Consider the following 27,381-nt stretch of genomic DNA (forward strand, 5'->3'; position numbering starts at 1 on the left):
ATATTATTTCGCTGACGTCGTTAACACTTTGAAACACGCATATATTCATATTAAGTCCGTCTTTTAGCTTCGTATACTGATACCTGTAAGAATTGTTCCTTTAGCGCTTTCGGAGCGAGCAGTACTAAAACATCAAGGAAATGGTAAGCTATATCGATAAACACTTATTGTTTGTGGATTCGGTTCAGTCCTAATTCCCGATTTATTACCAATTAGCGAATGGAATCATTCCCGGCCACTATTATTTCACCGCGACCAGAAGGTCTTCATTTCTCTCTCTTAAGTTGGTATCAGTTCTGCTTAAACCGGTGACGTTGTGAATCCACCAGCAGTCGGGCCTAGCAACTGGACTTTGATCTATATTCAGGTTTAGAGATCATTTAATCTTAGAACATCATTACTTAGTTACTGCTGGAACGATGCACACTAGCGGATTACGCTATCGCCAGTGTTAAGGCCCTTAAATAGAAGCGCTCAAAACATGACATCTGTTATTACGTTTGTCATCGTGATGCATTTCCCTTCGACATTTTTGTGCTCTAGTGCATTTCATTTCACACACACAATAGCTTCTTGACTCACTGCCACCGGCTGGCAAGCCGCAGTGTCCCAAGTAGACCACGGCTGCGTTTGGAAGTAGGCTGCGTTTGGAAGTAGACCAGACCATGCGCTGTGCGATGTAAGTGCACGTTAAGCGCCCTCAGATTCCGAAAAGTATGCCCCTGCCATCAACTTGCGCCTCTTTTTTAGTGCCATCCGTCCCACTTTTGTCACCCTCCACAAGCAGCTTGTCAGTTGCCCACTGACGCGAGTAGAAGGTATTTACCCATTTACTTTCACGAAAAGAAATTTCATTTCCTTCTGACGCATCGCGATCCCTCATTCATTGCGGCAGATGGCTGGAGTTTTTTTAAGGGATCTGAAAAAAAAGGGATAGTGGAGGCCGTTTTTAAATCAGATAAAGACAAACGTCTTCAGTTATCTCCCAAATGTCATCATTGTATAATTGGCGCCAAAAGTACGAGCATATCGGTCGTTTTGTACGACGCATATTATAAAAGCCGAAGCATTACACGTCGCATCACGATCACAAAAGTAACCAACAGTCACAGGCACAACAATAAAGCATAGGAGACCTTTCCAGTGTTGATAAATATGATAATGGCGTCTTGGAGATAACCGAGCAGAAAATATGAAAAGACATCATCTGTAGGTTGTAGGAGCCGAGCCCACACATGCCGAAGTTCGTGTCCGCTGCTCTCCCGAATGAGCTACGGCGGCGGCTTTTCAGACTTAAAATTTGGTAGATATATAAGTTGCTGTCAACTGATCATTCAGTGTTTGCCAGCGTTGCTATTGTCCATATATATATATATATATATATATATATATATATATATATATATATATATATATATATATATATATATATATATATATATATATATATATATATATATATATATATATATATATGTATATATATATATATATATATATATATATATATATATATATATATATATATATATATATATATATATATATATATATATATATATATATATATATATATATATTCGCTCAAACCACGACTGAGAGCACCACCACCGCGGCCCACAAATGCCCTAGTCACGTGGTAGTATTTGTATTTCGCGGGCTTTCTTCTGAGCTCGGAAAAAAAGATACAAGTGAGACTTTCTTTGTCGCAAATAATGGAATGGGTGTTTCTGAAGGTGCTCTACAACTTTCCAATTCACATTTATGGTCTAAAGTCGATATTTAATAAATGAGAAAAATTAACATAATTAGCTAATTAGGTAACTGAAAAACAAAAAATTGCCTGTAGTGCGCAAGCAGGCTGGCCGTTGTATGCAATTGGTTTCACTGACCTACCTCAAATATATTATTTTGTACCCCATGGTTCAAGTTAGCTGGGACACCCGGTATATATATATATATATATATATATATATATATATATATATATATATATATATATATATAGAGAGAGAGAGAGAGAGAGAGAGAGAGAGAGAGAGAGTGGGAGAGAGAGAGAGAGAGCAAATGCTGGGTTCATTACCATGGATATAAAAAACGCGCCAGAAGCCAATAGCAGCAACTAAGGCAACGTGATATTTCGCATTTTGATCAATATCAAGTAATATAGCAATGTGTATAATGGACTTTAGTGAAATGTATTAGAAAAACATTCAGTTTTTCTTGTGGTATCTCTTAAGAGGTGGTTGGCGAAATTTTAGTACTAGTCATTTTAGTCATTACTACTCATTACTAAGCATTTCAATCATTTCTAATCAATTGTAGTCATTACAAGTCGTTGTTAAGCATATTAGATATTGTTGGTCTATACAGGCATTATATTGATTTCGTCGCTAGTACTGCTTATTATATTTAGTTATTTGCAATTATAATTGCTAACAGTCGTCGTTAGACATATTGATCATAACATATAAGAGGTTGTTATTTTAGCCATTGCTACTCATTATTAAACATTTTAGTCAATTCTAATGTCTTGTAGCCATCACTAGTCGCCATTAGATACATTGGACATTAAGTTATTAGTAGTCATTTCAAGTCGTTAGTAGGTCATTTTATTTATTACTACTCATTACAAAGCATTCTTAGTCGCTTGTAATCTGTTTGTCTTCACAAGTCATTTATAGACACTATGATCGTTAAAAGCCATCAGTCATCACAAATCACCCTAGTAGGTCATTTATTCATCACCTGTTATTAGTAAGCATATTTAGTCACATTTATTTAATTGCAGTTATTACAAGTTATTTTATACATATAAGTCATTAAATCATAGGGAGTCATTACGAATCATTATTTCCTTAGCCAACCTTTTTTATAGCCTCTGTTAATCAGTTAGCTAAATATTTTTTTTTTATTCTGTCTTCATATGGGCGGACATTTCCTGATGACACGTCCAGCGGTCACGCCCTTAGGTTACTTCCTGTCGGTGCGCATGAGCATAAAAAGGCTTAAGGCTTTCGCCTTAAAAAGAGACGTACCGCTGACAACAGCCCGCAGCACGTCAGTGCCTTAAGGTGAAAGCATAGCGTGACTCACGGTAAAATCTCGCTTGGACGAGATGTGTCCTCGACATACCGCGGGCTATGGGAAGGTTCATGTTTAACGTTTAAGAAATAGAACATCCTCCATCAGAAATTCCCCTTTTACCTCTCCAATCACCAGTCGAGCGTGCTAACAGACTACGCCACACCGGGTACGTGAGAGCATATCTTAGCTCTCTGTCTTGCGTTCTTGCCGTCTCCATTGCAACGTATGGGCGCGAAGACGAAGCCTTCATCCCTGTCTCAAGGAGGGCGCATGGCGCTAACCATATGCCACAAGCTATAAGACCGAGTGGCGGAACTAGCTTGTCCCATCACCGTCGAATGGAGCTACTCACATCAAATCCATCATGGAAGAAGAGCTGTCCTACCCTGTATGATAGGAGGGATTCCAGCAAATAAATACAATAGAGCCAGCCGGAAAATATTTCGCCTTATTGTTCTTGAGGGGTCCTAAGTGTCTCTAAACCTTTCTTTCTCTACGTCCGCCGCTGTAAATGAGCGTGGCGCTGGGGAACACTCGCAAGGATAGGTCAAACCAGAAATACATATCCACGAAAGTAAAACGCTAACAGGTGCTGTGATTGCTTAGTCGGTACAATAATAGACTGCTAAATTTGAGCTAGTGGGCAGAAATGAAGTGGAGGCAAATGAACTAATTTGGCCAATTGAAAACCTTCCGTATATAAGAACGATCTCCTTATTTTATTTTTTACCCGAAACTAGAGTGTATATTCAGTCTTCAGTGAAAGATTGCCGATATAGGTGACTGGGAAACAGTGGCGCATGTCTTTAACGTTTTCGCACCGCGTAGTTCAACTCAAAATGGCTTGACATATGCGTTATGGTTGAACCCATTTGCACGGCTGGAAGTTGGTCAAGGCGTTTGCATGCAATATCCGGCACTAGACAGTAGCGGTTTAACATGGGGGCCCCTCACGTGAAAGTTCTGCAGTCGGATTTTCTCCGCCATAGGTTTTTCTTCTCAATAGATAAAATTAATTTGAGGCTACAGAAATACATGCTGGTTTTTCTATTCACCCAGAATAGCCCTTTCATTCTAAAAACTACCACCATTCGGTAGCTGGGTATGACAAGTGCTACATTTAGTTAGCCGATTTATTTATTTGCTGTGTAGTGCGGCTTGTATGCTTGGCCTCCTATGCCACAGTTTTTTAGATGCGGAGGAGCCGTAAGTGAGACAAAAAATAGGCAAACCTGGTAATATGGCAAAGCGAAGCTAAGTGAATGAAACTACAGCGAAGCAGTTGCTGAATGATATTTCAGCATGTATATCCGTGCCAAGCTAAGAACAGCACCTTAGCGCCCTTCCTTTTTCGTCTCACTAAGCGAAGGCGTCAGACGTTTCGCACCGTCGCTAATTCAGCCTTTCTAATTCATTCTTCTCCTATATTTAGGAACGAGAGCCACTCCTACAAACTAGGTTAGATTCAGTTAATAACATTTTATTTTTTTTTCACTTCCTCGGCCATGTCTTCAGTAGTCAGTTTTGTTTCATTCGTTATATTTATTTGAACAAATTATCGTGATCACCCAGTTGGTTATGCCATCTGCAAGAATGCAAAAGCAGAATCAGAGCATCAGCTTGAATACTACCATATAAGACATCACAGATGTGGATCTATTGACGCAATCTGGGACTTAGGCCTCGTATCTAAACATTCGTCCGAAGCCCGGTGACTTACTTAAGCTAGTGCTTAATTTCGCTCGTAGTGTTTAACGTCTCAATAACGTCATCTTTGTAAGAAGTCACGAATGTGGGCTCCGGAAATTCCCACCCCGTAAGATTATTGAGGGCACATTGACATCAATTAGTAGATGTGCGCCGTTAGGTTTGCTTCCATTCGAGTTCCATTCCATGCGAGTTCAATCGAAAACATTCGATTGAACTTGCGCCCTCCAAATCAACAGCCGAGCACCCTAGCCATTAAGCCACCACAAAGATGTTAACGCCAGTGTTGAATCTGACTGCTCCGATATAACATTCAGCATCGATTCAGCGTACATAAAATGAACATCACCCTACCTTGTGTGTGAAGTTAAGCACATTTTCGTAAATGAAGCATGTTGATTAGCAAGGTCAATTGCCTTCTGGACATGGAGAGGGAGGACAAGTTGTTTCAGGTAAACAAATTTTGTATTTTGTAGCGTTAAAACCGGAACTAGTCTGCGTTTCGCAAATTCGCGAGCAGTATATTTGTCTTTTATTATCTTAGGAAGCAATGTATCGCAGCTCACACTTCTGCAGAAGAGGAAGCGGATAGAGGCAAAGTGCGCCATATAGGGTTGAGAGTTTCTTGACTATTTTAACTATTCAGGCTTTCCGATGACCGTACCTTTTCAACAAGCTCGAAAAAAGCCAAGTTTCATACCGGACATTTTTCATCGAGCTAGAAATGCCGGATAGCCTAAGCAACCACATCATCCAGCAACGAATCATACGCTATCAAGATGCATGTGCAGACTGGTGGTAGAGCACTTCAAGTAATCAGCACTGGTCTATCCACCAACAGTAGATATTTGACAGTTTCGCTTTGAATATGATTATTGTGTGCATTGCTAGTGGCTGCTACATGCTAGCTAGATTTCAAGACCACGTCTCACCGCGCATCGACGTATAGGGCGTTGCTTCTTAAGTCCTGCGTTCCCCCAAACGTTTGCGGATTAAAAAAAAAGCACGCTAGTTCTCCAGACGTCGCCACCCTTGCAAAACCATAATATTGTTAGGTAGCAGGAGGCGTGCACACCACGTAGAAGACTGATACAACGCGACAAAACCACAGGGCTCACCTGACGTAAAAGCACAGACCGCTGCGCACGATCTGTACCCTGAACAGGCTCCAAGTGCACACATACTTCGTTTGAGTGTGTGTGCGGATTTTCCCATCCTCGGCATCCGCACTTAGTGCACCACGAAGCTTCGCAGCGGTCGCTACGTCGGCACTGCTACCATTACTCCACCTGGCGACTCCTTAAGTCTCACTGCTCTTACATTCATGCTCGTGGCTCATCCCCGTGACCTAGACATCGTTTCCGGTGTCTCAGGTGATAATGTGAATAAGTTGATCTCGATGTGCGAGTGTGTCAGCACCGATAACAGGTGGGACCCCACCGTCATCCTGGCAAACGTAATTTTCTATTTTTCTGGCACAGCGAGACTATGGTTTCAAACACACGAGGGCGAATTAATGAGTTAGGAGATATTCAAAGAAGAGCTTGAGTTCCATTTGAACCACCAGACGCTTTGAGATTCGCAGCCATAAAACACCTCGAGTCGGGTGCGCAGTCTCCCACTGAAAGCTACGTCACATACTTACAAGACGTGCAGGCCTTATATCACCAGGTCGACACCCTCATGAAAAAACCTGCACTTTTGAAAGGCATTGGAGGCAACGTCCTCCATTTCTCCTCTGCAAGGGCTCTGATATCGCGAATGCCAACATCAAAGAGTACCGTCTCTTGGAGCAAGTGAAGAATAACTAGCACACCTTCCGCTTTACCTCTTAACATCACCGACACCGTCACCCGGATCGTTCGCCGCGAAATGGAGGCCTGTGCATCTGTACTACCCCTCGCCCCCCCCAAACCACCGTAACCGGTCACTCCTTGCCTGGTGGCAGCCTTATTCGGGCCGTTGTGCGAGAGGAATTTGCAAACTTGAACCTCAGACCTGCGGTCTGTTCCATAGGAAACCCCAGCATCCGGCCGCCAAGCACAAATGTTTTCCGTCCCTGGGCCCCGTACTTTTGTCGATACTGAAATCCAGCAAAATGGCGGACCCCTGTTGATCGCCCCGTATGTTTGAAGTGTTCCTGCGTCGGTCACACTTTCCGGCTTTTACGCAGTCGAGGGTCTCCGATTCTTCACACCACGTTTTCCTGTGACTAATCTTCAGATATTACCCGCCGTTTTCTGCCCCGCGCACAGCCTCACCAGTCAGATTCGACCAATGATTTCGTCACCTCCTGACCAAGTCGTTCGTCCCGCTCTCTATCTCCACGAGGCCGCCGTTTTCAATCCCCGCAGCCCCCTAGATTCATAGAACTACCTGCGCCTATCATCCCGAGAATAATGGTCTCACTGAGCGTTTCAATCGTACCCTTGTCGACAGGCTCTCTATGTACCCAATAATGCAAACACGGGGGCCAGTTGGTTGATCATTCTGTGCAATACTGCGCTACTTGATATGCAGAGACAAATGGAAGACGACACACGAATGAAGCGCTCTATGTACGTCGCCTCCAACCACTCAAATTGGGACCTCGTCCTTCCGTATGTCACTTAAGCTTACAATGCCGTAACGCTGCCTACTACTGGCTTCTCTCCTTTTTTTCTTCTCTACGGCCGTCACCCCTCTGCTACAATCTACACCATATTCCCGTATCAGCCAGACATATCCGAGTATACTCCTGCGTTTCAAGCAGCCCAGCATGCGGAAGACTGTCGACAAATTGCCGGGCATTCACGGATAACACCCAGTACCGTCATAAATCTAACCATGATGACCAACCATCGACACCGGTCTTCTCGCCTGGCGCTCTCGTGTGACTGTGGATACCTTCTGATGCTCCTGGACTGTCCTCAAAATTTCTTGCTACATACCATGGCCCATACCGTGTTCTGTAGCGCACCTCCCCGGTTAATTATGTGGTGGAACCTCTTACTACGTCTCATGATCTACGCCGGCGCGGACGCGAGATTGTTGACTTCCAGCGCATCAAACCCTATTACGACCATGCCGTCGTGCTCACGCCGTAAGTCGCCAGGATGTCTCCTCTTCGTCCCGCGGGTAATCGTAAAGAGGAAGAAGTGCACGAGGGACATTCCAGTCAGTGGCTTCGTGATCGCTGCGCGTGTTGTATCTGGGTGTGTTCGCTGTCGCTATGTTCGCCGCTGATCTGCCCAGTCCGAGTACCTCGATAAACCCCCATCTATCTTAGGATATATATATATATATATATATATAGATATATATATAGACATATATATATATATATATATATATATATATATATATATATATATATATATATATATATATATATATATATATATATATATCAAGGGGAAATGAGGGTGCTCGTTATAATACATGAAGGAAAGAAGCCAACAGTCGGCGAGGCCAAGGAAAGCGTTAGGGATGGTACTTTATGTCATTTTTTTTTTTAATGTTTACTTGGATAATCACAGAAATTAGTAATGTAATCTGTTTAGGGGAAAGATAATTAGACACAAAGTAGAAGAAAAAACAACGTGCCGATGGTGGGATCCGAACCCACGACCTCCGAATAACGCGTCCGGTGCTCTTCCAACTGAGCTACATCGGCCGCTGTCCCCCCTGCTACTTTCTTGAGTATTTATGTTGCCTGTATACGAACTTTGAGAGTGTTCACCAGCGCCACCCTCAGCCATAGCGGCGGACGTGGGACGTCCTTTGTTACCGCCAGCGTCACGTAGAACGTGATCAAGAGCGAGGGCGAAAGCTGTGCTAGAACCCTCTTACGCTACCTATGGCTTCAAGACTGCCAGAACCGAGACCCCCGTAAGCTACAAGTAGATCAATCAAGGGGAAATGAGGGTGCTCGTTATAATACATGAAGGAAAGAAGCCAACAGTCGGCGAGGCCAAGGAGAGCGTTAGGGATGGTACTTTATGTCGTTTTTTTTTGTAATGTTTACTTGGATAATCACAGAAATTAGTAATATTATCTGTTTAGGGGAAAGATAATTAAACACAAAGTAGAAGAAGAAACAACGTGCCGATGGTGGGATCCGAACCCACGACCTCCGAATAACGCGTCCGGTGCTCTTCCAACTGAGCTACATCGGCCGCTGTCCCCCCTGCTACTTTCTTGGGTATTTATGTTGCCTGTATACGAACCTTGAGAGTGTTCACCAGCGCCACCCTCAGCCATAGCGGCGGACGTGGGACGTCCTTTGTTACCGCCAGCGTCACGTAGAACGTGATCAAGAGCGAGGGCGAAAGCTGTGCTAGAACCCTCTTACGCCAGCTATGGCTTCAAGACTGAGAGAACCGAGACCCCCGTAAGCTACAAGTAGATCAATCAAGGGGAAATGAGGGTGCTCGTTATAATACATGAAGGAAAGAAGCCAACAGTCGGCGCGGCCAAGGAAAGAGTTAGGGATGGTACTTTATGTCGTTTTTTTTTTGTAATGTTTACTTGGATAACCGCAGAAATTAGTAATGTAATATGTTTAGGGGAAACATAATTAGACACAAAGTAGAAGAAAAAACAACGTGCCGATGGTGGGATCCGAATTCGGAGCGTTATTCGGAGGTCGTGGGTTCGGATCCCACCATCGGCACGTTGTTTTTTCTTCTACTTTGTGTCTAATTATCTTTCCCCTAAACAGATTACATTACTAATTTCTGTGATTATCCAAGTAAACATTACAAAAAAAAAAACGACATAAAGTACCATCCCTAACGCTTTCCTTGGCCTCGCCGACTTTTGGCTTCTTTCCTTCATGTCTTATAACGAGCACCCTCATTTCTCCTTGATTGATCTACTTGTAGCTTACGGGGGTCTCGGTTCTGGCAGTCTTGAAGCCATAGGTAGCGTAAGAGGGTTCTAGCACAGCTTTCGCCCTCGCTCTTGATCACGTTCTACGTGACGCTGGCGGTAACAAAGGACGTCCCACGTCCGCCGCTATGGCTGAGGGTGGCGCTGGCGAACAGTCTCAAGGTTCGTATACAGACAACATAAATACCCAAGAAAGTAGCAGGGGGGACAGCGGCCGATGTAACTCAGTTGGAAGAGCACTGGACGCGTTATTCGGAGGTCGTGGGTTCGAATCCCACCATCGGCACGTTGTTTTTTCTTCTACTTTGTGGCTAATTATCTTTTCCCTAAACAGATTACATTACTAATTTCTGTGATTATCCAAGTAAACATTACAAAAAAAAAACGACATAAAGTACCATCCCTAACGCTTTCCTTGGCCTCGCTGACTGTCGGCTTCTTTCCTTCATATATATATATATATATGTATATATATATATATATATATATATATATAATGTCAGGCTAGCGAACAGAAGAGAACAAGTAAGTGCAAAAAGATGCTCTCCGGAATAGGAGTTGAAGAAGAGGAAGCTCACCATCTGTTGGTTAGCACATCAGGCTAAGGTGCAGAATCACTCTGTAAATAAACCTTAACAGTGTGGTGGAGGTGCTGTAACGATCACCACTGATTCCTCTCTACCTTGTTCGAGCCGACGACTCGCTGGGCTTCCCCCTTTTACCGCCACAATGATCCAAGACGACGACGCACGGCAGCCAGGTCCAGCGGCACCCCCATGGCAGCATTACCGTGAGCCGCGGACCTTTTCTGGCAAGGCTGGCGAAGACGTGGACGACTGGCTCACCAATTACGAGCGGGTGAGCAAGTACAATCGCTCGGGTGCCACTGTAATGCTGGCAAAAGTTTTGTTTTTCTTGGACTCCACAGCTCTGACATGGTTTGAGAACCATGAAGCGTCCCTAAAGAGCTGGGATCGTTTTGAAGAGGAGATTCGAAATTGTTTCGGGGATACCACGGCAAAACGAAAATGCGCTCAGCAGACTTTATTCCTGCGAGCCCAAGGGCCTGGTGAAACATGCACAATGTACATAGGAGAAGTCCTAAAACTCTGCAAAGCGGTGAATCCGAGCATTTCTGACGAAGACAGAGTTGGCCACCTCTTAAAGGGCATCGCGGTGGACGTATATAAATTTTTATTTACAAAAGAAAACTTAGATTTACCCACGGCCGTGATCAAGCACTGGCGTACGTTCGAAACTAAAGCTGCTTCGCATAACCCCGAAATTCAGCCGTCTGCCTAATGTGACCACTGTTACAAGCGTGGATTCTCACGAGGAAGCGTGGATTCTGATCGCTGCCTGACTCCTCCTGCCCGCCGCTCCCGACAATCGCCTTGTCCCCGCTGTTCTTCTGCGCCACCGGGAAACTAGCGTGTGCGGCCGATGGAGGTGCGGTCGCTAGGTCATCAATATTGCGAATTCCTCTACCGGCCTTTATGCTGAAGAACCGCTTGGAAGTGTTAGTGGATGGTGATTGTGCTATGGCCTTAGTGGATACGGGTGCTACAGTTTCCGTGATGAGCTTAGAGTTTAAGAACCGTCTCGGCCGCAAAATTACGTTTGGTTGGGATAGAACTGTCATATTTCGAGGTGTAGGGGGAGAATCGTTGGTTCCGCTTGGTATTTGTTATGTAAATTTAGCGGTGGCTGGACAATGAGTTTAGACCTGAATTTACGGTGCTCCCTCGCTCTACGCATGACGTTATTCTAGGAGTTGACTTTTTACAGCAGTGTGGCGCAACTCTCGACTTCAACAGTGGCGAGAAATCAATAAGCCCCAGCCTCCGATCGGCCCTCATAGAAGAATCAATCGCCGCGGGCTTTCCAAGCGTTTTCTGTCTTCGAGGATACCGTCGTTCCGGCGATGTCCGCCATCTTCATCCCAGTTGTGTCTTCGGGCGCGGTTGATAATGCCTTCGACGCTCTGGTGGAACCCGCTTCCCTTTCCGGTGCCAAAAAGAGTGTGTTGGTGCCCCGCAGCGTTGTTCGAGGGAACGAGGGTCGTGCTACGCTTTGGACTGTCAACCATACAATGAACCTGCCGTATTGCCGCGTGGTTTGAAACTCGCCGACTTTGAAGAACGCCTTTCTATGCACATCTCTGCGTTCAGTGACGGCGTTACTCGTTCGACTAGGCGTCCCGATCATGCTGATTCCCAGTTTCAGTCCATGATAAATGAATCGCTACCCACCAACGACCGCCGAATATTGATGGAGGTTCTTATGAAACATGCGGACGTGTTCGACTTTGCTCAAGATCAGCCACCACCGATTCCGCCTTCCCGCACCCATCCCATGATCGACACTGGAACTGCACACCCGATTAGACAGACACCATACCGTGTTTCACCTTCAGAACGTAAGATAATTGACGAACAGGTCCGTGATATGATGCAAAGAGGAGTCATTCAGGAATCATCTAGCCCATGTGCTGCCCTTGTGATTCTCGTGAAAAAGAAAGATGGCACCTGGCGATTTTGTGTCGACTATCGCCGCCTCAATACTGTCACCAAGAAGGATGCTTACCCACTTCCGCGTGTTGATGATGCCATTGACTGCCTCCATTCAGCTTCCTACTTTTCATTTGTTGATTTATGGTCCGGATACTGACAGATACCGATGCATCCGAAAGACAAGGAGAAGACGGCATTCGTGGCTCCAGATGGGTTATATGAATTTAACGTGATGGCTTTCGGCCTATGCAACGCTCCGGCTACCTTTGAAAGATTTATGGACACTCTTTTGCGTGGACTGAAGTGGTAAATTTGCATGTGTTACCTAGATGACGTAGTGATTTTCGGGAGGACCTTCGCCGAGCGTAAAAGCCGTTTAGCTGTGGTCCTTAACTGCATGGAGGAAGCGGGTCTCGTGCTGAACTCAAAGAAGTGCCGCTTCGGTGAACGCCAGATCGTTGTGCTTGGGCATTTGGTTGACAAAGACGGTGTTAGGCCTGACCCACAGAAGATTGAAGCTGTCAGCGGCGCCAAAGAGCTCAAGTCTGTGAAAGAACTCAGGAGCTTCCTGCGACTTTGCTCTTACTTTCGACGCTTCATCCCTAAGTTTACTGACGTAGCCTACCCCCTCGCATGCCTCTTGCAGAAGGATATTCTTTTCAAATGCACTCCTGATAGTGATTCTGCGTTTCGCCAGCTCAAGTTTTTTCTAACCTCGCGGCCCATACTGCGTCATTTCAGCCCGACAGCTCCCACTGAACTCCACACTGACGCAAGTGGCATCGGCGTGGGTGCTTTGCTCATACAACCGCATGACGGAAACTAACATGTTGTCGCTTACGCAAGTCGCACCCTTAAGCAAGTGTGCCTTGCCGTCGTTTTTGGCGTACAGCGGTTTCGCTCCTACCTTTGTGGACTTTCCTTTACAGTCATCCCCAATGATCATTCGCTTTGCTGGCTGGTGAATCTACGCGACCCCTGCGGTCGGCTGACCCGCTGGGCATTACGCCTTCAGGAGTTCAACTTTACAGTGTCGTACATTAGTGGCCGCCAACACACTGACGCTGACTGCCTCTCGCGGCAGCCTCTCGCAACTATCCTCTGCGATGACAACTTTGACGACTATCTTGCCGCCGTTTCCGTACAATTTCCGGATCTTGCCACTTTCCAGCGAGAACAACGAAAAGATCAAGACTTCGTATCACTTTTTGATAAAGCTCATGATCCGGCATCTGCGAATCCTTTCTGCATTCGCGTGGTCGATGGTTTGTTGTATAGAAAAAAATACTCGTCTGGCGGTGCACGCTTTCTGCTTGTCGTTCCGACTAGCCTACTACTTCTCTCTTCTACACTCTATGCACGATGACGTTACAGCTGGGCACTTGGGGTTTGCCAGGACTCTTACCCGCATTAAGGAACGTTTCTACTGGCCAAATATGCGTCGAACAACTCAGCGTTGCGTGAACTCCTGCGTGCAGTGCCAGCGGTTCAAGCTCTCTACGACTTCTCCGCCGGGTCACTTACATCCGGTGACAACACCGACCACACCATATGAGCAAGTGGGCGTTGACCTCATAGGCCCGTTTCCCCGCTCGTCCAAAGGCAATCGCTGGGTCAACGTGTGCGTTGATCATCTCACCCGCTACTGTGAAACTGCCGCCATCCCTTCCACCACCACCGCTGACGTCTCGTTCTTTCTTCTTCACGCTGTCGTCCTCCGTCATGGGCCTCCTCGTGTAATTATCAGTGGCCGAGGCCGCCAGTTTACGACAGATGATGTGGAACAGCTTCTGCGCTATTGTACTTGCCAGTTGCGTCATCCCCAGACAAATGGCCTTGTAGAACGTACAAACCGGACACTGACGAACATGCTTGCGATGTATGTTGACTCGCAGCATAAGAACTGGGATGACATGGTGTCTTTCATTACTTACGCCTATAACACCTCGGAGCATGAGACAACTTCTTATAGTCCATTTTTCCTCCACTACGCCCGTCCGCCTCGACGTTCTCTCGACGCCATTTTGCCGTTCTCTCTCGCCGCCGAGCCTTCTGTTTCGAGCACCCTCTGCCGCGCTGAAGAGGCTCGTCGGGTCGCCCTATTACGCACTCTGGCCTCACAGGACCGCTCTAAGCAGCGCTACGATCGTCGGCATCAGGATGTCTCTTACCTTCCTGGTGGCATAGTGTGGCTCTTGACACCTGTCCGCAAGCGTGGTTTGTCCCAGAAGCTGTTGTCGCACTACACAGGCCCGTTTATTGTGCTCAAACGCATCAATGAGTTGTATTACGTCGCATCTCGCCAATGTTCACAAGGTCGCCTCTCTCGGAAAACACAGGTAGTTCATGTCGCAAGAATAAAGCGCTGCCACCCTCGCTCGGGACTCTGACTTACAGCCCAGGGGCTTCTTTTGCGAAGGGGGAAATGTCAGGCATGCGAACAGAAGAGAACAAGGAAGTGCAAAAAGAGGCTCTCTGGAATAGAAGTTGAAGAAGAGGAAGCTCACCATCTGTTGGTTAGCACATCAGGCTAAGGCGCGCAACCACTCTGTCAATAAACCTTAACAATATATATATGAGAAATTAGGGTGCACTGCCCCTTTTCTCATCGCCTTTAAAATGAAAGATCTGCGTTACATCAAGCTGTAAACTGAATTTTTTTTGCGGTCGCGGCCAACACAAGTCAATAGTTACCTTCGTTAGCTCACGGCTGGCTTTAGACTCATCTCCTTCCATCTAGTCTCTTCTGCTGCAGAATATGTTGCTCAGCGGCCAAGCAATATCCGAATGATGATGAAGCCGATGCAGTCCTGCAGTGCTCCTGGTGAAGCAAAGATTATTTTCTGAGGCTAGCGGGGCTCGACATCGGCGTAAAAAATTCAAAGTATGGACTGTCCAAAGTCATAGGCCGATCGACTGGTTAGGAAGTCCTGTTTTTATGGTCACTGACACCTCACAGTAGCGGGAGCGGACCTTCAGTTTTCGAAACTGCTGTCTCATACGCAGTTCATGGTATCAAGCCTACGCCGTAGCGACAGCGCACGAAACGTCATAGCAAAGAAGACTCCGCCCGGAAAACAGCACATCTCGGTTTTTAAAATTTCTTATTATATATTCGCCAAATATTTCTATAATTGGTATTAAAATGTGATTTTCTGATGGTGGTTTTTTCTGTGGTTGGAAACAAGGCAACCCTTCGAAACCCTCAGGTTTTCGACAGTTCGGTGTATTTGCATCTCATAATCAGTGAATGTCTTGGAATCTTGCACGTGTGCTGCTAGTTATCTATTTTGGTGCCCCTGCAGCAACACGGCTAACCGTCATGCGCCTGTGTATCAACGTCTGGAGGGAACCACGTTACTCGATACGCAGCTGGATGAAGTAGTACATCCGTGGTCTCTGAAGCAGCGCAACGTCTAGCGAGCAACACCTAACACAACGATGGCACAGTGCTTTTGGGTCTTCTTTTCAGAGAACTGTTCGGACCCTCGTTCTCGTGCATGCAATTTTCTAGTCGATTAACACCCGATAACCTGATCTAAGAAGTGCAAACATTCATATGTTGGCTAACAGCAGATTGAATGGTGATCTAGCTTTCGAGCCTCGTCTCATTCTCCTATCTCAAAAGAGTAATCTGAGTTGGCAGTGTCTTACAACAAAATTGTGCTCTCCTCAGCTCAACGCTGTGAACTGACATTGCTAACGATCGAATATTTCTGAATGGTTTTAACAAAAGTCCTAGGAGAGCTGTTTACAGCAGCCCCGAATGGCTTTAAAAGACCGTGTTGTTGCATTCCATTGAGATATATTATGTATACATAAAAAGAAGAACTCTGTACACGGAGAAAAATCTAGCTTTTTGCATGAAGTTGGTTCATGCCAAGCTCACATACTTTATTGAATTTATTGGTTTAAGTAAAATCCGCGCATTTAGTGTAAAATGTATAGACGGAGCATTAGTTTTGCGAATTTTATTGGTGTAATAAACAATACTCGAGGAAGTAAAATGTCGCAGGAAACACAGATATCCTTTATTTTTCATGCCCCGCCGGGGTGGTGCAGTGGTAAGACGCCCGACTACTGTGCCGGAGTTCCCGGGATCGAATCCCGGCCTCGGCGGCTGCGTTTCGATGGAGGCGAAACGAAGTGGCGTCCGTGTGCTGTGCGATGTCAGCGCACGTTAAAGATCCCCAGGTGGTCGTAATTACTCCGTAGCCCTCCACTACAGCCCCCTTTCTCTCTATCCGCTTTCACTCCCACCTTCCTGCCTTCCCTTACGGCGCGGTTCAGGTGTCCAAAGAGCAAGTGTGACAGATACTGCGCCTTTCCTTCCTATGAACCAACCAACCAACCTTTATTTTTTAACAAGGCCTGATCCCATGGGTTTGAGTGTAGTAGTGGAATTAAGCAGTTATTTGGACGGGTTGGACGGGTCCTCAGTCTGCGATTGCGTTAAGTGAAGCCGCTGCCCGAGCTCGCACAAGCAAGCCTTTTTGCTGCAAGGTCAGAACCGCGTATTCATCTAAGAAGATACCTAACGGCGAGCAGTCTAGCAGGGCTGTTGTAGGGCAATATAACAACCTGAGGTGACACTGATTTGGTTTATCGAGTCCTTTATTAGGTGTTGGGAATATTTGTCTTGCTAAGCGGACGTTTTGCAATATAGTTTTGAGTAAATATTATCGTTTTCCTCACAGTTAGCGCAATCTGAAATAGCTGACTTCTTGTGCATTCAGTACGTTGCGAAAGCGTTCACAATGGCCATCATCTTTATACCTGTTAATTTTTAACAAAGCAGAGCAAAAAAAAAAAAAGAAATGAAAATTGTAACTGAAATTTGGTTTAGAGACAATTTATTTTCTCATCGTTTGTTTAAAAAAAACTTTTCTTCATTTCCGCAGGACTCAAAGACGAAGATTTCCTTATTTGTATTCTGCTACATCCTCCTTCTGGTGCCAAGTGAGTTCTCTTATACATACATTGTATGCGCACTCTTTTGAGAAACGTCACACTTTGCAATTTACTTTTCCTGGAATTATTCACGCTGCCCACTATGCTGTTTTAAGTAGCACAGTGCCTAGAACCTCAAAGTAGATTGTTGCTTTATCGACAAAGCATTACCCATAGTTCGTTGCGCCCACTGTTCCAATACACCCTCCAGATCTATGGGGGGAGGAGGGAGGGAACATGTTTCATGGCCCCGAAGCAGGCATGTTTCTTGGTCAGTAAAGTAGCAATATAAGGGTAAAAACATATTGTCTCATCATCTGTGTGCAATTCTGGTTATACATCGAAAATTAAATTCAATAATAACTAACGATTGAGAGCGTCTTGCAGTGCAATTGGAATAAGACAACAAGACCCCACCCCACCATAGAAAAATAATACAATTATGAGAGTAACTTAACCTTCGTCTCTTCATTCAGTAATATTCAATTCACATAATAATATCGTAGTTCTACAATCAAATTATTAAGTTTATCACAGAACCTTAAAAGGCCAAATTATCAAGCAACAGTAAAGTAAACAAATAGGAAGGCATAATAAATACGAAAAAAGAAAACGGTGTGAAGTACAAGGAAAGTGAAAAGAAATTTTATCGTTGTCTTCAAACACCTCCATATCTTAGGTGTACACTCTCACCCTTTCGAAGCTTCTTTATTTTCGTTTTTTTCTTTATTGTCAGAAATAGAAAAATTATTTTTTTCATATCTTTTAGTTTATATCGGTTTTCTCCCATACCGCTTATAGCGGTGCGGGCTGAACAACGTTTTTTTTTTTTTATTGCCCACTCTAACTTCAGGTAAGCCAAAATAATGCTTTACATCCAGTCGCGTTAATACAGGTTTAAGGTTGTGGCAGCCAAACGAACATTAATAAGACAAAAAGTTCTTTTTGATATTGAATCTTTATCGCATCCAAACAGCTATGTCCGTGATCTCTTGCGGTTCGCGGAAGCTAGGCTTATACACTTGATGTAATAGCAGTCAACAGCACTCCTCTCCGCACATGCATCTCCACATTACTGTTGTCACATGGCGGGGAGAAAGTTGATGACACAAATGAAAAGTCTTGGAGTGCAGGGCAGAAACTCTTTATTGGGCTGACTTGCGCCCGCAAAAGAACTGAGCAACTCAGCGGCGGCGATAGCAACAAGCGTGCTCGTCGATCGTCGAACTAGGAATACCCGCCGCACTCGTCAACGCTCAATTTAAAGGCTGCTAAGAACAATCTAGACATCGACGCAGACTGCTACTACCACAACCTGCAATAGAATATTTTTGCGGGCGAGTTAGTTCATTGCCGGTAAAAATGTAAACTGCTCGAAAATACGGGACAATAGACGAAGGAACACAAACACGACAACACGGGTGCAGAAATCCAACTGTTTATTGATGAAGGAAAGGATATATACATGAGGAAACCGAGGTGCGCAACCACTGCTATCTTTCACACAAGACGTGATAAGCGGCAAGAAGATAAAATGTACCGTAATTTTCTTTCACACTATGAGTAAACATATTGCAGGTTGCAGATAAAAGGTCGAGCACTCAAACGTTATATCCCAAAAAGGCATCACATGAAAGACCACAATCAGACCGAGTAAAAAAAAAAAAAACAGAAGTAAAAAAGTTTTGGTACGGCTATGAAACAATGTGTAGGTGTATGGAAAAACAACGGTGGCGTGAAAACGTTGACAGTAATGAAAAGAAAAGGTGAATATTAAAGGAGTATAAAGTTGTTGCGATAAGAGAACATGGGGTAAATGGAAAAGAGGAAACAATTATGGAGATGAACATTAACACCAGCTAAAAAAATCACGTGATAAAATGACTGAATGCAAATAAGAAGAAACAGATGTAAAGGGGAACCTGAAAAAATAAAATGAACGAAAATAATCACGTGAAAAAAAAAACAATTCACCAAGAACAGTTTTAAAGGCGAACCTAAACCCGTTAACACCAGGTAAAGGAATAATGTGCAAAAATGACAGGAGGAAAAAAGCGAAAAATATTGTAAAGGAAAACAATAAAACCATGGTACAAATTGCATTTGGAAAACTGAAAACTCTTTATGACCGAGGTTAGGACATGAAAAAGGTACAAGAAAATTCACAGGTTGCCTTCCAAAAATGCAATTTCACTCGATGAAAGCAAAATAGATGGAGTGCTCACACTTCTCTCGCCAGTTTTTAAGATATGAAAAGCTTCAATTGCGGCTAGTCCGATTGGGCTGCCCACGCAAAAGCCGAATAGGTCCCGCATGGCTTGCGGCCGGGCTCAAAAGCGAGCACGTCCCTATGCTGCCCCCACGAGTATTTCTTGGGGCACTTGCAGGAAAATGCAACATATATTCGTAGTCCATGCGGTAAAAATGAGATCAGCCCAATTGGGCGGCCCATGAGAAGCCGAAGTGGGCCCCAAATTGGTCGTAGGTGGGTTTACCGCTCTGAAACGTCTCCACCCTATACTTAAGGCACCATTTTATTTATGTAAATCATGTTATACTGGGTCACTATTTGCCTCTTCTGGAGGTTTCACTTAACTGTCCTAAGCATATACATTCCATGAATAAAGACTATCTATTTTTACTCTAAAATCTACGTTAGTTATGTAGTATTGACAGAAAATATCCAACTGTAACTTTTCCGCTTTAAGAGTATTTACTGAACGACCTCCAAATCTTTCCTGTGGCAATACTATTCTACACACACCACCGAAATAAATATTCAGACCAGCATGTTGGAGGTGATATGGGCCAGCCCTCATTGTTGTCGTGTTGGGAATAAATTTCTCTCATGTTACTGCGTTTCGCATACAAGGCAAAAAAGTAGTGCTCAATGTTTCACACTTTATGATTATTAGAATTTGGGCAGCCCCCAAAATACCAGATTCAACCCATCAGGGCAGCACGTGGGTCAGCCCAAAATGAACTGGCCTCCGCAACATCCGCGCATGTACAATTCGGGTATTGGAAGGATTAATCGACTTAAAATTAAAACCTTGATCAATGGGACAACACTGCCTGCACAAACGTGGGACCCTTTAATAATTCTGGTGTGTTGCCCACATTTGGCTGCCTGGTTTACCGGATACAGCTGGGGACCGATCGCGGCAAAATTGGGCAGACCACGCGGCGCCCCTCTGGGTCAGTGTTGCAAATCCCGCATGAGGTGCGTATGGGCGGCCCCCACGGGCACAACGTGGTGCCCACGTCATAGCCCACTTTGTGCTACTTAGGATACCACTGAAGGCGTATTGACACACTGGTCTCCCGAGTCACTGATTGCGTATGCTTCAAACATCTTCCTTGCTAATTTATCCTTCATTCTTTTCATAACCTGAACATTTTGAAGTTCAGCCGGACATTTTTGGCCTTTATAAACAATGCAGTCTTTGCAGTGGACCGCTAGATTTGTGCCAGGCTTGTCCGATATCGCCATAGCGTGCTCTCTGATCCTGTTATTGATACATCTTCCTGTGTGTCCAATATATATTTTTCCACAATGCATAGGACTTCCAAGTGGTGTGTGACCAACTAACTCAACGTAAAACTCTGTTATTGTTCCTTTCACTTCTTTGAGCCTTTCTACGTGTCAACCGCATCTACTAGACCCTCAGCATCAGTGCCAGTGGATTTCCTTCTTCACATGCCGGGCTCGTCTGCTTTCGCACTGCATCCAGAAGAATCTCTTGGTGGAGGAATTGATGACCCTCTTCGGAATGATATCACCTTCCCAGAGCATAGGAAGGAAAGTGATGAGAATCTTACGCTCTGAGTTATGGAGACAGATTCGCCTGTTGAACGAATTTCTAAAGGTGAGAGCCGCGGACGACATATCGTATAGAAGCAATTGCTATTGCACACGATTTTGCACTGAGCATACGTGGCATGTGTGGTTCCTGCCTCTGGTAAAGAATTGCACCAAAAAGCAGCAATCAGTTCCAGTGCGAAAACATCCTGTAGTTACTGTAGGTAAAATAGAGTTATCTGATAATGCAACAGAAGTGTTGGAACATGTGCCTACGTTTGCTCCTACCCCTAAAGTTGACGCCACAGGGAAGCTTGCCGTATTAAGATATGTAGCAGAAAAAGAAGAGGCCAGCCGAATTGTGTCTGATGGGATTAACTGTTTGAACCCTATAAAAGGACGCGAAAGCTGCAAGTTGGGATTTAGACCGGTGATGAAAGAACTGAAGAGCAAGAAATTTAAGCTGTGTTTTTCGGATTAAGAAGGTGGTTTTGCAGTATTGGATTCCATCTGTTACGGTGAAAAGGCTCTGGCAGCCATGAATAAAAACTTTCAAAAAGTGCAACCTAAGGACTGAAAAGCTGCTAAGTGAAAGCTTCTATGGATTCTCGAGGAAACTTACCTGAGGCAGCTTTGCCGCAAGGTTAAGGATACTAGACACGATACCTTGTCGGTGTTCAGTACAAAAACACACAAAGCCAACATACCTTTCCACGCAGTATTGTCAGAGGCAAACACGTGGCAGATGCAAGTATCGGAATACTTAATCAAGCTTCTCGGCCAAGCACATGTGGATTATCCCTGTAGAATAAAAAACTCTGAGGAGATAATATCCGAGATCAAGGGACATGAGAAAAATAAATTTCCTGTTTTTTTCACTCGAGATTGAAGACATTTACTATTCTATCACACAAGAAGGAGTGTTGAAAGAACAACGAGAAATGATTGAGAAGCAGGCTATATTTTTCCAGAATTCTGCCGGGGTGTTTGTGGATGCAATCTTGGAGATGATTGCAGCCTATCTCAAATCAACTGTGGCATCCCATGATGGAATATTGTATATACAAAAGAGTGCTGTATGCATAGGTTCGAGAGCTGCACCTGCACTGAACGATATGTAGGTACCTAGCCGCATGTGACTGAAGGATTCTGACGGCTGTGAAAGATAAATACATTGTAAAGATTGTTCGTTACGCTGACGACTTTTTGCTATTATGTAATTTAGAGCAAGGAAAGGCAACTGATCAACTCAAATACACAGCACTGGGTGAGTGTGAAGAATGTTGCCCTGATCTAAGATTCACCTGGGAACTTTCAAAGGAAGGTGTTTTGTGCTTCCCTGATTTAAATCTTAAATTCTTACCAGAACACTTGTGTTGGGCTTACCAGCCCGGAGCGAATAAGCAGTTTCTTTCGTATACGTCCCAGCATTCAATGACAGTAAAACGAGGTGTAGCGAATGCTGCATTGACGTCGGCTCTCAACAAATCATGCCGCCCCAGTGCCAGAAAGAGTTTTCTAAACCAGACTGAGAGGCTTCTGGAGGCAGGATATCCTGAGTATTTGCTGTGTAGCATAATAGACAGCATTTTATTGCCGATCAAGCGGAAGATTCGAAAGAAGACTTTACTCAAAGAAATTAGAGGTCAGTGGTACCATATATGCATGGCTTCACCCATACTTTATGAAAATTGGTCAAAGACACGGCATCCAGGTATTCCAACGACACCAAACAGAGCTAGAAAGGTGGGTGGGCGGGTTAAGAACCATGAGCTCAAGTCTGGATACGAAACTTCGCACCGGAGAAGGTACTCCAAGTGTATTCAGGGGATTGTTTACCAAATTCCCCTGCAATGTGAAAAGAAATATATTGGCAGACAGGAAGATATATCAATGTCAGGATTAGAAAGCACGCTATGGCAATGTCGAACAAGTCTGGCACAAATCTAGCGGTGCACTGCAGAGACCACGTTGTTTGTAGAGACCAAAAATGTCCGGCTGAACTTCCCAATGTTAGAGTCATGAAACAAATGAAGGATAAATTAGCGAGGGAAACTTATCAAGCATATACAATCAGTGAGTCGGCAGACCAGTGTGTCAGTACGCCTTCAGTGGTACTGCTGAAGAAGCAAATAGAATTTATGCGAAAACCGGCAAGACGTTAAACAAAATGAAGAGGTTGGCTGCAGACGTGATGTGAAGGGAGAAGTGCGGGTTCTGGTCAATATAGCTGTCAGTGCAGCGTTGGCCTTGTGTTTGTGTGTGCTTCTTATGTTTTGTGTTACCTACTCTGCTGCCTTCTTCCAAGTGATGTGTGACCAACTTGTTCAATGTTCAGCTCTATTCTTGGTCCTTGTTAATGGTGTTCTTTTCACATGATTCTTTTAGTTGATTTTGTGGTTTTAGGTTCACCCTCACAACTGTTTCTTCTTATTTCCATCGAGTCATTTTTTCATAAAATTCGTTTAGCTGGTTTTAATGTTAACCTCCATAATTGCTCGCTCTGTTCCGTTTACCCCATGTTCTCCTAACGCAAAAGCTTTTCCCTCCTTTAAAGTTCACCTTTGTGTTCATCTGTTAACTTTTTCACGCCACCGTTGTTTTTCCAAACACCTACACATTGTTTCATAGCCTTAGCAAAACCTTTTTTTGCTTTTGCTATTTTTTTACTCAGTCTGATTGTGGTTCTTCATCTGATGCCTTTTTTGACACATGACGTTTGAGTGCGCGACCTTTTATCTGGCATGCTGCAATATGTTTACTTATAGTGTGAAAGAAAAGTACGATAAATTTTACCTCCTTACCATTTATAATGTCTTTTGTGAAAAATATCAGTTGATGTGCGCCTCAGTTCTCTCATGTAACCAGGTGAGCGACGTTACATACGAAGTTCTACCGGACGGCTCATGCACTACTACTCGTCACCCGCAGAACCCTGAAGTGGCTAATGTAGCGCGAATGAAACCGTACTTCTCGTGCGAACTCCACTAGAAGCCTAACACACCACCTTAATCACGTGCTTCTTGCGAGTTCGAGTGCAAAATCAGCCGCTGGGCGGCTGCTCTTAGCGAGCCACGTGAGCCGACGTGAAGCTGAAGCTTCCACTTCGACCTACTCTTGGTTCCACTGGAGTACTCTCCGGTGCCGTCCGAGTCAGCCGCAATAAAGCCTACTTGTTACGAGCCCAAACGGCTACGTGACGATATATTGCAATGCTAGCTTCGGCAGATAGCGTTGTCACCTCCTGCAGTGTTGTGGAAAGCGTGCTCAAGAATGCTCGCAGTACTGCAAGGAACTGTAGCTGAACAGGCGCCCAGAAAACAAACGCAAGTACTGGCCCTGATAATTTACCCAATTCTTTTTTACATCGTCATGCTGAAATGATTTCTCACTTTCTTACAATCATTTTTCGAGCTTCTCTCTTGTCTTCAAGTCTGCCTTCTGACTGGAGGGTTGCCCGTGTAGTACCCATACATAAGAAAGGTGATGCCGCATTGTTTAATAATTATCGCCCCATATCGTTGACCTCTTCATGCTGCAAACTTCTTGAACATATTATAGCTAATTACATAAAAACCTTTCTTGACGACAACATATCGCCATTCCAGCATGGATTTCGGAAAGGCTTTCACACAGTCACCCAGCTTACATCTGTCATTCACGATTTTGCTCAGGTTCTTGACCATTCCGGCCAAGTAGACGTCATATTTCTAGATTTTAAGAAAGCCTTTGATTTAGTTCCGCACAGTAAACTTATCCATAAACTAGAAACAATTGGTCTCCCTTCATTTAATATTAACTGGGTTTCAGCTTATTTAGCCGACCGATTTCAATATGTTAGTATCGATGGTCACTGTTCCAGGCAACTTCCAGTAACCTCCGGTGTCCCGCAGGGCAGTGCCCTTCGGCCACTACTCTTCGTTATCTATATTAATGATATTACCGACGTCATTACTCACCCTGTTCAAATTAGATTATTTGCCGATGATTGTGCTTTGTATAATGAAATTAATGTTCCAGGCGACCAGATTTTACTTAATTCTAACTTATATAGTATTAGCGAATGGTGTAATAAAGGGGGAATGGAATTAAATGCTGACAAGACAGTATTTATGCGGATTACGAACAAAAAGAACCGCCATTCTTTTTCATACAGTCTTCCCACCCGAAACCTTTCAGACGTCGAAGATTGCAGATACCTCGGTGTAACACTAACGAATAAACTTAGCTGGAACAAACATATTGACACTGTATGCTCATCTTCTTTCCGTAACCTTTGTTTTCTTAGACATAAGTTAAAACAAGCTCCTTCCGACGTCAAACAGCTAGCATATAACAACATGATTAGACCTAAACTTGAGTACGCGTGCACTGTTTGGGATTCACACACTAAAACTAACATTAATGTTCTCGAAAGAATTCAACGCAAGGCTATTCGGTTTATATTTTCTAAATATCGCAGCACTGACTCACCATCTACCCTGATGCTTAAACATAACATACAGTCCCTTGAATCTCGGCGCAGAATACACAGGCTAAAATTCCTCTTTCTACTAAAAAATATTAAATTATCAATGGCTCCTGATTTGTATCTTAAACCGGCATCGTCTAGGGCAACAAGAAATACGCACACCGAATCACTAACACCTTACTTGGCCATAACTAACATTTTCAAATTTTCTTTTTTCCCGCGCACCATAACCGAATGGAATAACCTGCCATTATCATCCCTTCAGGACTTTGATTCCTTAGAAAAGGCCGTGCATTGATTTGCTGTCTTGCTTGTACTTGTGTAAATTTTATGTCCATGTTTTTGCACTTTATGCTTTTCTGTTTTCTTTTAGAATTGTTGCCCCTCCTGCCAGGACCCTTCACTGGGCCTGCAGTATGATCAAATAAATAAAAAAATAAATAAAATAAAACATGGTTGCGCATTCCATGAAAGTTCAGATGGGACACCCGACAATGCTGCCTGTGAGCATTGTACTACAGTAGTGGTCCTCTGTCTAAAGGTGCTGCTCCAGCCCTGCGGGGGCCGCTTCGGCGCAGTTTTGCCGCGAAAAGGCATGACAGACCGCGGATTGAAAGTCTTTTGATTGTTCCAACTTGCAAGCTTTTTTAATTGCCAATGTTTAGTAGTATTGGAAGTGATATTCATGTTTCGAATCGTTTGCTTTATTCCGCGATTCCAGTTGGGAGCGGACAAATTGTTTTAAATCAGTTCCACAAAGTTTTCGAGGAGTGGGTTTGCTCTCATACTTGATATAGAAGAGATGGTATCGCCCAATTTCATCTTTTGACACGAAAGGAACGATGTTTGTCGTAAAGTAACTCAGAAAAAGGTGTCAAAATGTCTCGTGTCGTGTCTATGTTCAGTTTTAGCAATGAATAAACGACTGGGCATTGAGAGAAGTGTCATTTAAAGTACTGTGCTGACGTTTAGTCTCCATTCAGGAATCCTCAGCCGAACGCTTTACCACTGTGCCACGCTCCGGGTCGTGAAACGCTCTTCATAATTGCACTACCGTGAAGATCACAGCGGGATTCTGCGAGTGACAGATCCTGCGATTAAAACAAAATTTGAAAGTACTAAAGACTAAAACAGTTAGGTCACAAAATTAGGATGACGTCAATGATGTGAAGTCACCCATGGGCTGTCTGCTGAGGACCAAGCGACAACTAGCGAGCTCCAACGCCGCCAGGCGGCGCTTCTTGCCTTCCGCAAGTAACAGATTCTGCGCCTTTTCTTTTCTGTAAACGAATTATAGCACGCCGGTGAACGTAGACGCGCTCGACGTGGAAGCCATGGAGAGATAAGATGCTGACAAACGGCGCAGAAGACTTGAGAAATTAACTTCTTCTGCTCCCGAGGCAGTCATTGCTTTCGCTGCGTATATCGAAGTATAGCAGAGCTCAGTCATGTTTTGTTTTTTATTCAGTAAGTAAAAAACCTGTACGAAGGTGTTGCTGACAGTATATTCCGTATTCTATGCACGGTGGTGAATACTAGAGGCATAGGAAAATATTTATTGCAAATTGACAAAGGTGCCTGAAAGACCAGCAACACACAGGTTTTCAAGCTGCATACTAACACCATAAGCGTTGAGAAAGTTCTTGAAAATAAAGTCTTCTTTATGCCAGGACAAATGTCCTCTTGAGTAAAGAATTTGAAACATTTGAACATTCCTTCATTGATTATTTAGATATTTTTCACCTTATGCATGACTGATTTGAAGGTCGAAAAATAATTTTGAGGTGTGAGAAAAAGTATCTGATGCAAATAAGTATGAGTGGCGACAGAAATCTATTGCCCGGATGTGCTCCTTTTGTTGATGCGCTCTTATTTAAGCGGAAACGTTCGCACGCCCTAAAGGATAATTCTGCTTTCCGGCTGTCCTTGATGTTTTACAGGTTTTTCTCTTCTTATACCCGGTTGTGGCAACGAGAATG

The 27,381-nt window shown here is 44.2% G+C and overlaps 1 long non-coding RNA gene across 1 annotated transcript; it reads left to right on the forward strand.

Annotated features, from left to right (window-relative positions):
* Positions 1-36: 36 nt before the first annotated feature.
* Positions 37-27,381, forward strand: LOC146195029 (uncharacterized). The gene is made up of 3 exons (XR_014705526.1): positions 37-143; positions 17,081-17,138; positions 27,343-27,381. It is a non-coding gene; the product is annotated as an uncharacterized LOC146195029 (long non-coding RNA).

This window comes from Amblyomma maculatum, chromosome 3 (assembly GCF_055883805.1).
Source record: "Amblyomma maculatum isolate TAMU_Amacu chromosome 3, ASM5588380v1, whole genome shotgun sequence".
Taxonomy (NCBI): Eukaryota; Metazoa; Arthropoda; class Arachnida; order Ixodida; family Ixodidae; genus Amblyomma; species Amblyomma maculatum.